Source organism: Ixodes scapularis, unplaced genomic scaffold, assembly GCF_016920785.2.
Source record: "Ixodes scapularis isolate PalLabHiFi unplaced genomic scaffold, ASM1692078v2 PGA_scaffold10__122_contigs__length_95168666, whole genome shotgun sequence".
NCBI classification, from domain to species: Eukaryota; Metazoa; Arthropoda; class Arachnida; order Ixodida; family Ixodidae; genus Ixodes; species Ixodes scapularis.
This window is the reverse complement of record NW_024609836.1, coordinates 25,424,012-25,431,739: the sequence shown is the minus strand read 5'-3', so window position 1 is coordinate 25,431,739 and position 7,728 is coordinate 25,424,012. Positions and strand designations below refer to the sequence as shown.

Genomic DNA, 7,728 nt, shown 5'->3' with positions numbered 1-7,728 from the left:
GTGCAAATTTCAGTTTCTTCTTGCAATCTGCATAGTTGTGAACGTCAACTGCAACTGACAATCAACAGGATGAGCAAGTGGGCAGCCGAAAACGGGTTTCGCTTCTCCCCCGACAAAACCGTATGTGTTCTTTTTTCGCTGCGTCGAGGGTTGTCACCGGATCCTACCTTGCATCTGAATAACGTTACCATTACTGTTAAGGAGGCGCACAAGTTTCTAGGCGTGATATTCGACAAGAAGCTCACATTCGTACCCCATTTGAAAGAACTAAAACGAAAATGCCTACGATCTTCCAATATTCTTAAAGTGCTGTCGCACACAACTTGGGGGTCTGACAGACGATGTCTGCTGCGAATTTATAACTCTCTAGTGCGGTCCCGGTTGGATTATGGTGCACCGGTATATGCGTCGGCACGACCATCTGCTTTGAAGATGTTAGACCCAATCCATCACCTTGGCCTGCGTCTAGCCACAGGTGCTTTTCGCACGTCGCCCGTGCCGAGTCTGTATGCTGAAACACATCAGATGTCCCTTGAGCGACGCAGACAATATCTTAGTCTCTGCTATGCCTACAAAGTTCATAGTGATCCACACCACCCTGCATTCTCTGCTCTGCAGACCTCTGCATCATTGCGCCTTTTTGAGAATAAGCCCAGTATTGTTCGGCCCTTGAGCCTTCGGGCTGAGAGCATGGCAAGGTCGCTGCACCTTTGTTTTGATGAGCCTCCTTTGTTGAGACAGGCCTATAGGGTTGCTCCTTGGGATTTGGTGCCAATCTCTTGTGATTGGTCACTTTCGAAGTACAGCAAAAAGGTTGCTCCTCGTCTTGTTCTCTTGCGGGAGTTCGCAGAGCTAGAGCTGAAATATAGTGACTATCTCCACTTTTACACTGATGGCTCGAAAACATTGAATTGCGTAGGCTGTGCAGTTTATTCTCTCGCTTTCAGTGAAGTGAGGCAACTCAACCCTCTAGCAACTATCTTTACTGCTGAACTGTATGGTATCCTGATGGCTATTGAATATATTCTAGAAAATAACATTAACAAAGCAGTTCTGTTTGTTGATTCCCAAAGTGTTCTCTTAGCTATTTCATCTTTAGCAGACAGCAAGAACGCTCTTGTGCAACAGGTTCGTTTTCAGATAAACAAAGCTTTCCATCTAGGACAATTTATAAACTTCTGCTGGGTGCCCAGTCATGTGGGCATTCCCGGTAACGAGAATGCAGACCATCTTGCTCTTTCTGCAAAAAATTACACGGAAACGTCTTTTGGCCTGCCGCACCAAGACCTCAAGCCAGCCTTAAACAAGTCAATTATTAAGTTATGGCAACAGGATTGGGACACACAGATAGATAACAAACTTCACATTATTAAGCCCAACTTAGAAGTGTGGGAGAGTTCCTCCCATAAGGACCGCCGTTCGGAAGTTCTTTTATGCCGCTTGAGAATTGGTCATTCTCGATTGACTCACCTGCACTTGCTCTGCGGTGAAGATGTAAAGCTCTGTGAAAAGTGTGGGAAAATGTTAACTGTCTTTCACATCCTGTGGAATTGTAGATTTTTGGATCATCAACGTCGAAGATATTTTGCAGAACTTTTCAGAAACCACCTTCCATTTCATCCTTATTTTTTGCTTGGTGATAGACCTTTGGTACCATTTGCTCGCGTTTTAAGTTTCCTACATGCAATTGGCCTTTTGCACTTGATATAGATAAGTAAAGTTAGATGTAAATGCAAAGCTCCTTAAATTAACTTTCTTGGCGCAATATGGCCGTAGTCGCTCTTGCGCCATTAAACCCCAATCATCATCATCAACTACTTCGGTTTCTGTACTCTCGAGCAGGTCGTCTTCTGAGATCACCCCCTGAATTCTATTAAGTGTTCTATGAGGTGTGACAGTGACTGTAATCAGTCACGCTGTTTAGTGCTAATAGTGAATCACTGTTGCTTATTGTGTATCTCCACTAGGAGATCACCAGATGCCACCTTTTTCCATTGTAGTTCTTCCCAATCACTTCTTAGAGAACTTTTGAGAGGAGGAAAGGGGAGAACTTGTTTAGCGGTTTTTCATCCTCAGACTAGTGCATGACAAGAAACTTGGGGAACTTTGAAAATGTGTATGTTGGTTTTTTTATTCGTAGTGCTTTGGTGCGGTCCCTTTTCGGGGCCCGATCAAAAGGTTTTTTTTTTGCTCGAGAACCCATATAAATGGGAGAAAGGTCCAGTGCCCAGCTGCACCGCCCACCATGGAGCCCAACAAGGAGCCCAACAAGGGGGTAGGTAATGTGCCATAGCAAGATGGGCTTGGCTGACACAATTACTCTACCAGTGCTGCCCGGGCACTATACCCTAGTGTGGTTGCAGGGACAGGACCTGTTTCCTCTCACGGTTGGCCCTTGCCGCCTAACAAGGTGAAAAAGGAAGGAAGAGAGTGTAGAAGAAAAGGGAAAGAGGTGGAAGGAAAAGTGAAAGAAGGAAGGAAGAGGGTAGAAGAGGCAACTGGCTGAATCATCCTGGTCGAGCCAAGCCAGGACAACTGTCTACGAGAAGCAGGCGCCGAAGCAGTGTATTGCCTCGTCCGGGGGGCCCCGAAGGGTCCAAATATACCCCGGGCTCAGCTCAACCACCAGGGTCCCCTTTTCCCCGAACACGGGTATGCCACGCACAGCCAGACGTGGGTGGGCGAACCCACATGGCTCGGGGTTCGTAGTGACGCCACTCACCAAGCACCTAGCACCTAAGGTGCAGGTGCCCCCTGCAGGGCTCGGGGTCCTTGGAGACGCCACTCTCCAAACACCTGCTGTCACAGGTGCCCCCTGCGGGGGACCTTTGATGAAAAAGCACACACTTCATATTGCTCTCCTAAAAAAAAATAATTGCTAGTTTTAGCATATAGGTTGTATTCGGGAAGCGGTGCATGCTGGGACCAGCGCCATCTTGCCGTCCTCGAGAGCAGACAGCCGCGCGCGCACTCCCGTAGCGCCCAGCGACAGGTGACGGACGCGTTACGCACGCACCGTTGCAGTGCGACGTATTTATGGTGTTTGCTCGCCCGCTAACGTGAAGATGTCTTCTTCAAGTGGTTGTCCACCGCTGGGTTTATACGGCCTAAGTTTAAGCGGACGGGAACGCACACGTTACGAGGAGAAGGTTAAAATGTGCGGCGCGGATCCGTTCGCGCTGCCGCCGATGGACTTAGTCCGGAACAGCAACCTATGGCCGCAGGTAGAAATGGGTGACATACACAACTACCTGATCCTCAAGACAAGTTTCGTGACGCGCAAGCAGCTAAAAGCGTACAAATCATTAGACGCCCATAATTACCTTACGAGCGGATGGGTCCAGGAGCCGGCAATGAAAGCAGCGAACGCGGACAGCGTGATCATCGTCTCGAAGGTGAGCCTAACTTTTCATGTTTTTGCGGACGCGTATCTTCGCTTAATTTCGTTTGAAACGGCGAAACGGTCTGTTTCAGGAGCGTGTAGTAGCCAGTGATAGTGATAGCGCGAAGGAGATGATGGTGGCCTAGCGCGTCTTAGATCGGAGCATGTGGAAAGCTCGTGCTGCAGGACCCAAACATCGTACCGGTGTGCAGTCGTGCATCGCTACTGCGTGGTGCACCTAGTAAAGACTCCAGGCTAGCGGTCGCGCTGCACTGGCGAAATTTTTTAACAGCGTGCGACATTGTCGCCAAAACCAGACAGTCTGGATCTGTCTAAAACAAGGATCTTTTTTGTTTTAATGCCCGAAATTCACTTCGTCATGCGTGCAGCGTGGGCGGATGTGAGGAATGCAATCGTTTTTTTTTTTGTTTTGTCGCGTAGTATGTGCGAATCTAACCAAAGCACTTTTTATGCATGCAGGTAAACCACTCTCAAAGCCTTTCCAGCACGCCTTTGAAGGTCTGGCTTCTGGTGAAACAGGACGGAGAGGTGACCGCTGCCCATTGCACATGCATGGCAGGAACAGGGGAGGCCTGCTCTCACATCGCTGCCCTGTTGTTCTACCTGGAAGTGGGGGTTCGGCTGCGGAATGAGAGATCTTGCACGGATGACGTCAACACTTGGTTGCCCCCCCATGTGCAGAAGTTGGCTGCCTGTCCCATCAGCAGTCTGGACTTTTCATCATCTTCAATGAAGAAGCGTCGCCTCGACGAGTCTGGTGGTTCCAGTTCGCAACAAAGACAGCCACCTCGTGTTCAACATGCACCAGCTCCCAGTGAGGAGGAGTGGGGTGCCTTCTTTGACACCCTCCTGGCATCAGGCCATCGTCCCTGTGTCGCTGCTACGAACCCCAAGTACAGCTATTTGTATGTGCCCATTGCAAAGCAGGCGAACGGTGCAGACCTGCGACTTCTGTACGACCAGACGACGACAGGGCTTACCTGGCCCGAGCTGACCAGGCACTGCAACGAACTTGCTGAAAGGCTATCTGTCAGTGACAGTGTGTGTGCGGCTGTCGAAAAAAGAACAAGAGGCCAGTCAGCGTCACGGCTCTGGTCTTTGTACAGGACAGGAAGGGTGACAGCGTCTGTACTTGGTGCTGTTTGCCACACAAACCTTGAAAAGCCCGCTGCAAGTCTCGTCAATAAGATTTGTTATCCTTCGAAGCAAGTACTCCGCGTCCCCGCGGTAGAGTATGGCAGAAGAAATGAGCGAAAAGCTCTTGCGAAGTACAAGTCCTTGTTTAAAGCTGCACACGAAGATGCCATCTTTAAGGAAGCCGGACTATTTATCGTCAAGGAACACCTGTTCCTTGCAGCAACTCCCGACTTGTTAGTGGAGTGCAGCTGCTGCGGACCAGCGGTGGTTGAGGTGAAATGTCCCTGGACGGTGCGGGACACCAGTTTGGCGGATCTCTACAAGGACCCAAGGGGCCCGGTGATCGAGGTCGACAAAGCACCAGTCCTGAAGGAATCTCACGATTACTTTTATCAAGTACAAGCTCAGATGTTGGCCTGCAACGTTCCCCATGCAGATTTCGTCCTCTGGAATGAGCGTGAAATCACCGTCGAACGAATTGCCAGGAATAACCAGTTCATCGCTTCGAAAGTAGCAGCAAGCAAGAAATTCTTCACTGAGGTGCTGCTTCCCGAACTGGTTGCTCACTGGTTTACCAGACAGAAAGAAAACCAGCGACCAGCTCAGGGGGTGCCAGCAACAGACGACGATCAGACAACTTACTGTGTGTGCAAGGGCCCCGATGAGGGCAAAATGATTGCATGCGATGGAGAGAACTGTGCTGTGAAGTGGTTCCACTTTTCGTGCGTGGGACTCAAAGCAGCACCGAGAGCAAAACAATGGTTTTGTAAGGCATGTCCAAAAAGGCGTACGAAGAAGCACAAGTAGTATGTGCACAGAGAGGAAGGGACATTGTTTTGCCTGCCATAAACTCGGTCGGAAATAAAAACAACATGTATAACGATGTCACACAGCAACTGAAAGTTTTATTTCTTCAGACAGTTGTGTTAGCATGGAGTACAACTAGTCCCGTGGGACAACCGAACTGCACAGATTTGCAAGGGCACAGCACACAACAGCAATTTTGTCAATTGGTGTACTACCATCTGCGTCTGCTCGCAGCATTTCATTTGGGAGAGTGCCCCTGAGTATTGTATACTTGTTCCGAACCAATCCGATCACGCGCTCAAAATGAATACGAACGTTTGCCAACTCGCGGGTAGATTCTACTTCTATGCTGCACAGTTGTTCTCTTCCTTTCGTAAAGGGGGGAATGTGTAGCGTCGCACAACACAGACCCGACACTTTCACTGATCAAAAACCCTCGATCTGCAAGCACCACATCTCCAAACTCAAGAAGGTGCAGTACGCCACTGTGCTCAGTAATACTTTTGTCACTGGCGCGTCCACCATACGCTTTCGACAGAAAGGTGACGCTTCCCTGAGGGCATATTCCTATCAAAAACTTCACCGTATTATGGTGCTTGTAATGAGACCATGTAGCAGCTCGTACAACAAGAGATGTTGGTCTGTCAATATAAACCTCAAAACAGTCAAGAATCACTCTAACCTTTGAGCCGAAGTTTTCAATGAAGGCCATAGACATAGTTTTCACAACTTCTTCTTTGGTTGGCCATTGAATCAGTGGATTCAAGCGATAAAAAAATCCATTCAGCCACTTCCTCCACACTCTCGAGATGGCTGGCTGCGACACACCAAATCGGTACGCTAGGTCTTGCTCGGGAGCATTCAGCCGGAGTCGAACCAAACACACCATCATTTCTTCGAACTGTCCCAGAACATTTTGGCCCGAGTGTGCTACATGGCCAGCTACCTGCTTAAAAATGGTCAAAAGAGCAAGGAAAGAAGGCAGCCCCGTGTAAAATGACACCTTCTCATCGTGCCCCTGAAGAGCCTCCTCCGTGAACTGTGTGCCCTCGAGGGTTTTCTTCGTTTGATCAAGCTCCTCGGTGAGGCGGGAAACCTTGTCCTCGAGTGACTGTACATCTGACCCTGCCAAGTTGGTTTGGCATGATTTGTCTGCGTGTAAGAGAATGGAAATCATCACACATATTCCACAAAATACTTATTGACACATGCAAAGTACACCATAACCAAATAACTGGAAATGTTAAAAAAGAAAAGGAAATGATGACGTACCTTGAAGTGTGCTCGACATTTCTTCACCACCAGGACTTGCACAGGTCTCACCAACAGGCGAAGGTGAAGCCACAGAAGCATGACTAGAGAGACCTAACAAATATTTAATAAATTTAGACACTCTCTGGACAGGCAGGAAAAAGCATGTGAAAGATGTCCCTACCTTGACTGGGGGCGGTCCGTTTTTGATGCCGACGACGACTCAGCCGTACGTAGCGACCTGAGTGCGGGCCGTCGAGCGTGGATGCATAACCCAAATGTTGGCTAGGTGCCCAGTCAGGGTTGCAGCCGTCAAAAAGATCGGCCGCTGCCCCTGCACAATGTAAAGAATCGATCAAAAGACGTCTAAAGGGGAGAACACGGAACAGCTGTCCGATTTTCCGCCGGAGCAGTGGCACCCCTTAAAGATTGCTGCAAGGCAAAAATAAAAACAGAAAATCGTGCTCATGAATGTAAAATAGTTATCTAAATCCTGTTTCTCCCGCTCCTGCGACAGAAAGCTCGCATTCGAGTGTTTTTAAGATCCTTTAGAATGACTGAACCAACTAACTTCGATCGAACTTGCGCTGCAAGTAGGCCTAGCCCACTGATTCGAAAAGCTCCAGGAAGTTAATGTCAGAGAAAAACAAACTATGCCGACACTCACCCGAGACGAAGTGGCGTGAGCACACCTTGTACTTGTCGAGGTCAGCGTCCAGGTCTTTTCTGTTGATGCGTTTCAACCATTCTCGCTGTCTCCTCGCGGACAGTGTTCGCGTCGTGTCGCATTCACGAGTCCGTACCTTCGGTATTTTAAAGAACCGAGCGTCTGCGACCTTGCACTCTTTCTTCTTCTTTGACGATTGCGTCTTGTTGTGGCAACCTACCACCACACACGACACCATACCCGAGGCAGAAAGCGCGGCTGCGGCTTCGCCTGAAGTTTGAAAAGGTAGGATGCGGTTGTCCGTACGCGACTGTGCGACTGTCTGCTCCCGAGGACGGCAAGATGGCGCTGGTCCCAGCATGCACCGCTTCACGAATACAACCTATATCTGTCATGCCTGTTGCCAAGCGCATATTACTAACTTGCTTCACTGGTTATAGTGACTCCAATAAACAAATCCAGA

The 7,728-nt window shown here is 49.0% G+C and overlaps 1 non-coding gene across 1 annotated transcript; it reads right to left on the bottom strand.

Moving 5' to 3' along the window:
- Nucleotides 1-5,431: 5,431 nt before the first annotated feature.
- On the bottom strand, nucleotides 5,432-7,642 carry LOC115316653. The gene is made up of 4 exons (XR_006076893.1): nucleotides 7,266-7,642; nucleotides 6,783-6,932; nucleotides 6,620-6,712; nucleotides 5,432-6,499 (listed from the first exon to the last, which is right to left on the bottom strand). It is a non-coding gene; the product is annotated as an uncharacterized LOC115316653 (transcript).
- Nucleotides 7,643-7,728: the final 86 nt, after the last annotated feature.